The sequence below is a fragment of the Eptesicus fuscus genome, chromosome 1, assembly GCF_027574615.1.
Source record: "Eptesicus fuscus isolate TK198812 chromosome 1, DD_ASM_mEF_20220401, whole genome shotgun sequence".
In the NCBI taxonomy this organism is placed as follows: domain Eukaryota; kingdom Metazoa; phylum Chordata; class Mammalia; order Chiroptera; family Vespertilionidae; genus Eptesicus; species Eptesicus fuscus.
Window position 1 is genome coordinate 18141653 of NC_072473.1, and position 6126 is coordinate 18147778.

General features: G+C 37.0%; 1 non-coding gene across 1 annotated transcript; it reads left to right on the top strand.

Moving 5' to 3' along the window:
• Nucleotides 1–1946: 1946 nt before the first annotated feature.
• Nucleotides 1947–2110, top strand: LOC114227648 (U1 spliceosomal RNA). The gene has a single exon (XR_003613726.2). It is a non-coding gene; the product is annotated as a U1 spliceosomal RNA (small nuclear RNA).
• The last annotated feature ends 4016 nt before the right edge of the window (nt 2111–6126 follow it).

Genomic DNA, 6126 nt, shown 5'->3' on the forward strand with positions numbered 1-6126 from the left:
TTGCAAATGGGTCTAATTAAACCTTTTTGTAAACTTTTTACTCTTTCTATTTTCTGGAAGAGGTTGTGCAAGATCACATTTACTAGTTTTTTTGTTTTTTTTTAAGTGTGTTTTTCTTGGAATTTTGTCTTATCAGCTCATGTCAAATTTACTGGATATAACTGCTTATACTAGTAGTTTTATGGCTATGTCTTTAAAATCTGTAGTGATGATCCCCATTATATTCCTAATAAGGATTGTGTGTGCCTTCTCTTCTTTCTGTATCAGTTTTGCTAGGTGTTTATCAATTTCATTTAAACTTAAAAGCAACTCTTTGGTTTTGTTAATAGTCTCTATTTTTAACATTTTATTAAATTTTTATTTTTATTTTGTTTACTTCACTTTACATTGCCATTTTTTTAAAGTCTTGTGAGGAATAATCAGATTCTGAATTTTATAGCATTTTCTTTTTCCACATTTTTAATGTGGAAAATTATCTTTAGATGTATGTTTTGGTGCATCAAATACGTTTGAAAGGTTTATTGAAGTCTAATTGATATACGATAAACTGTTCAACTTAAAAAGCTTCAATGTGATATGATTTGAACATATGTCTATATTAATGAAACAAGATAGATAATGAACACACTGTTACCTGCCCAAATCTCCATGTAGAGTTATATACTCAGCCTGACTCTCTCCATGACACCAAATTGGGTCTCATTACTTGGGCTTCTATTCTCTCTGAAATCCTGTTTTGTTTTCCTTGGGTCTTTAGTGACTTTGAGTAATAGCTTTAATATCTTCCATTTTTCCTATTTTTTTTTAGTAGGATGATTACACTAAAATGTCTGGTCTGCCATTACTGGAAGCAGACATCTCTACAAATACTATTTTTTTTGAAATATGTATTAGTTTGTAATAGTTTTGCTTCTTTTGGACAATTATTCCAAACTAGATATTAGCAAGATAAATAAATTATTTAAGGCAAATGTTCTTCTTGATAATTCAATCCTTTTGTCATCGTTTGCCTAATTTATTTTCATTTTAAAATTTCATTGAGCCCTAGCTGGTTTGGCTTAGTGGATAGAGCATCGACCTGCAGACTGAAAGGTCCCAGGTTCAATTCTGGTCAAGGGCACATGCCTGGGTTGCGGGCTCGAGGGGCATGTGGGAAGCTGCTGATCAATGATTCTCTCTCATCATTGATGTTTCTCTCTCTCTCTCTCTCTCTCTCTCTCTCTCTCTCTCTCTCTCTCTCTCTCCTTCTCCCTTTCTCTCTGAAATTAATAAAAAATATAGTTAACAAAATTTAATTGAATCCATAAATGTTTCTCCAGTTCTCAACATGTGCCAAGTGTGGTCTATCTATTGCAGGTGGATTGATGGGTCACTGACTAATGTGGAAACAGTTAAGTAAATAAGGAAATATATTAAAGAAGATAAGGGCTAAAAGACAGGTATGTATCTTTGGAAAAAATATTGAAGAATTAACAGAGGCAATTCTGACAAAAATTACAAAGTGAAGACCCATAGAACTCAGTAGAGTATTGGCAGCTATCTTTCCTCTTGAGTGATCTACAGGTTCAGGTAGTTTAGCTAGAGACAGAACAATGAACAGAACTGCAACAAACGCAGCAGATCTCAGAGAAAACAGATTTCAGGATTCGCTCATCAGTGTCTATGTGTGGTATAGAGCAGGATAAGAGGCTGTAAATTCTGCTGGGTTTAAGTGAGACACTAAGGGCTATGGTTTGGAAGCAACAGTAAACCTGAAATTAACCAACTCTTAATAGGCTCAACTTGGAATCATTTGAATATGTTTGGAAATGATAATGCTGCTAGTTGTTCAGGCTGAATAAAAATAAATTTAAATCATCCTACAATTTTCTTATATAGTTTCTGGCATACAGTTGAAAATGACCAGCATAAGTAGAGGAAAAGATCATGTGATTAAAATTCAAATGATACTTACCTGACAGGGGAGATACCATGATCATGAAGGTGGTTTTCCCAGGGCGAGGCTTATCCATTTCACTCCAGATATGCTGACCCCTTTGATTTCCCCAAATGCGTGAAACTCGACTGCATAATTTGTGGCAGTGGGGGACTATGTTCGCGCAGTCCCCTAGTTAAAAAAAAAAAAAATTCAAATGAAACAGCGGATAATGGGAATAGAACCGCAAATTAACAAGATAAAGGACCTCTTAGATATGCATTAAAAATGCCTGATATGTTCAAATACATAGAAGACAAAATTAAAAATTTTAGCAGAAAAATAAAAATTACAAAAAAAATCAGGTGTTGTTTTATGTATTTGAGGTTCTATAGTTAGGTGCCTAAACATTTAGGATTATTGTCTTCCTGACAAATGTATGTGCTAATCATAATGAAATGCCCCTCTATATCTACCATTTATATTCTGTTTCTTGAAGTCTATTTTGGCATTGAAATACCCAATAAAGCTTTCTTCTGCTTAATTTTACATGGTATATTATTTTTATAGTATTACTTTCATGCTGCCAGCGTCTTGCAATTTAAATTACTTCACATATAAACAACATATAATTGGGTCCCACATGTCCACACATTTTTTAACATCATTTCCTTTATGTGATGAATTTATGGCTCCTTCCAGGTTTCTGGGCAAGTTTAGTGAACTTTGTACCAATGCAGTTCAACAATTGATGCTACATAAATTCCTGAGCTGAAATTTCAGCCAACTCACATTACCAATCTCCACCAGCAGAGGGCGCCACTTTGGTCTTCCTCCCAGTGCTGTTAAGGCATTTCCCTGCTTCTCAGTTTCCATCAAGAGCCATTTCCCTTCAACTTTTGCACTTTCAGTAGCACCATAAATGCATAAATGAACAGGTTGTAATGTAAATGACTAGGTTGTAAAGTAAAGTAACAAGTTGTAACCTACAGATCCTCTCATATTTGTTTATGAGGATGCTTTGTAAATCACAGTTTGGGAAGATAATTTTTCTGGATACAGAATTCTATGGATAGTTTCATTTCTTTTATAGTTTTATTTCATAATAAAGATTGTGCTCCATTATCTCAGGTTCTCTATGGCTTCGGTTGAAAGGGCATTCTTTTAAATCGGTGTTCCTATGGTGGTAATATAGCTTTACTTCTTAGTAAAGTTTCAGTTCTGTACACTTCACTAATATTCTTTATGTTGTATACGCATACTGAATATGTAATTTACTATGAAAATAATTTAAATAGCTATCTCATCAATCCAAAATTTCCCGTTTGTATAAATAAAAGGATATTTCTTGGTTTCACATTAGTAACATAATAAAGCTAAAGCAAAAAAAAAAACTCACATGAAAAATAGCAAATGCCAAAGCATTCATTTTTCTCTTGCTAAAACATGTAAAAATATGCATAGATTATATACAAATTAAACAATTTAAGCACATTCATAAGCAAAATATCAAAATGGTTTGTTGTTATAATTGTTCTGATCCTAACATTGAAGTGGATGATAATCTATAAGATAAGACTTCATTGATTAAAAAACAATGAAGTGAAATATTATGTAGAACAAAATATTTCTATTTACTGTACTTATATAATACTAGAGGCCCGGTGCATGAAATTCGTGCACTGGGGGGGGGGAGGGGTGTCCATCAATCCAGCCTGCACCCTCTCACAATCCGGGACTGCTGGTTCCCAACTGCTCGCCTGCCTGCCTGCCTGATCACCCCCTAAACGCTCCCCTGCCAGCCCGATCGATGCCTAACTGCTCCCCTGCCAGCCCTGTCACCCCTAACTGCCCTCCCATGCAGACCTGGTTGCCTCTAACTGCCCTCCCCTGCAGGCCTAGTCCCCCCCAACTGCCCTCGCCTGCCGGCCTGGTTGGCCCTAACTGCCTTCCCCTGTAGGCTTGGTCCCCCCCCAACTGCCCTCCCTCCCCTGCAGGCCTGGTTGCCCCCAACTACCCTCTCCTGCTGGCCTGGTCGCCCCCAACTGCCCTACCCTGCCAGCCATCTTGTGGCACCCATCTTGTGACCACAGGGGGTGGCCATCTTGTGTGAGGGCATGATGGTCAATTTGCATATTACCTCTTTATTATATAGGATAGAATAAAATTCTACTTTGGGAAACATATTATATTGAAGAAAATATTTATATACTAGTAAATATATTAAAATTAGAGACCCTGTACACGACATTCGTGCACTGGGGGGGGGGGGGACGGGGGGTGCCTCAACCCGGCCTGAGTCCTTTTGCAGGGAGAGGTTCTAAGCCTGCAGGCAGACATCCCCTGAGGGGTCCTTAGCTCTGCTGCGGAGGCAGGAGAGGCTCCCGCCACTGTCTCTGGGCTCGCCAGCTGTGAGCACACTGACCACCAGGGGGCAGCTCCTGCCTTGAGCATCTGCACCCTGGTGGTAAGTGTGCATCATAGCAACCTGTCTTTCTGCCATTCAGTCAATTTATATAGGATGCTTCTGTGGTTGCCAGCAATCCTTGGCCTTCCTTAACTTGTAGCTGCATCACTCCCATCTCTGCTTGTGTTATTACTTGTCCTTCTTCCCTCTTCTTTTTTAATATATTGATACCAGATTTTGGAGGGAGTATTAAATGGTACTGTATTTTTCATCAATGTTTTAAATTTGCCTCCCCATTTCAATAGTAATTGCCTTTCTATGGCTGCATTTGACAGAAATTGTCAAATATATGCATAAAAAAAATATATATATATATATATATATATATATATATATATATATATAGCCCAGCCAGCATGGCTCAGTGGTTGAGCATCAACCTATGAACCAGGAGGTCACGGTTCCATTCCTGGTCAGGATACATGCCCAGGTTGCAGGCTCGATCCCCTGTGTGGGGCTTGCAGGAGGCAGCTGATCAATGATTCTCTCTCATCATTGATGTTTCTATCTCTCTCTCTCTCCTTCTCCTTTCCTCTCTGAAATAAATAAAAATATTTTTTAAATATATATGTGTATAAAAGGCAAAAAATGTATATTTAATAGACTATATTGTGTTCATGTTTTACATCCAATCAGATGAATCTTAAATAATTGCAGAAGGTCTCTCTAGGACATATTTTTAATAAAAAGCAAGCAAATTATAATTTATTTAATGTGTTCACAAGCATATAAATGTATTATTTATATAAATGCATATTCATATGTATATTTGTTAAATTACAGTCTTTACTGCTAATCATGTTTTTTCTATGAAATATATGTATCTGTATTTTTTAAAAATTTTCCACTGAATGCACATCTTATCTATAATCAATTAAATAAAAAGCTGTCATATAATAGCATATTACTAATGATTCTTTTGAACCATCTATGTTTTCATTTTTAAAAGTAGTTTAGTACAGTGAGAAGTTATGCTTAAAGCCAGAATTAGAACAGAGTTAGATAAGAAAAAAATTATAAGAAAAATATATAAAATTTATGTGGACAAATAATTTAAATTAGTTGTGAACCATTTATAGGAAGCTGACTTCTAATTAATAAGTGAAATCATTAAACTGGGGCCATAAGTAAAATTGTCACAAAGAATGCTCTTTTTACTGTTCTAGAATTAAATGTCAATTTTAATGTAGAGTTAATTTAATATTCAGGGGCCTATGTTGCCATGATATCAGAATAAATGTCAGTAATCAGGTTTAAAATCCTCTCAATTTTTAACTGATCAGTATGTGGAAAAAGACTTACCAGTAAAACTATGATCTTATGTAGGGTTTTCATGCCATTTTTTATTATGTATACAAAATGTTTAGTAAGAATTACTGTTCAGATAAATTGTACTATATGGAATCTAGCAATGTTGCCAAATGCAGTTATTAATTCTAATCTATACTAATAAGAGAGAAATATGGTAATTGACCATCACTCCATGATGCCCACAGCCAATCAGGAGGGGATATGCAAATTAGTGGGACAAAGATGGTGGCCGCCACGGAACCAGCTGGGGGCTTGGGTCACCCTCAGTGACAGAGGAAGCCAAGCTTCCTGTCCGCCCTGGCCGGCCACCGAAGGAGGGGCCTGTGGGCGGCAGCCATGGAGCAGGTCGGAGCAAGCAGGAAGCTTGGGTCACCCGGGCTGGCTGCCGAGGGAGGGGCCTGCAAATGGCCCTCAGCCCCTCACCCAAGCTGGC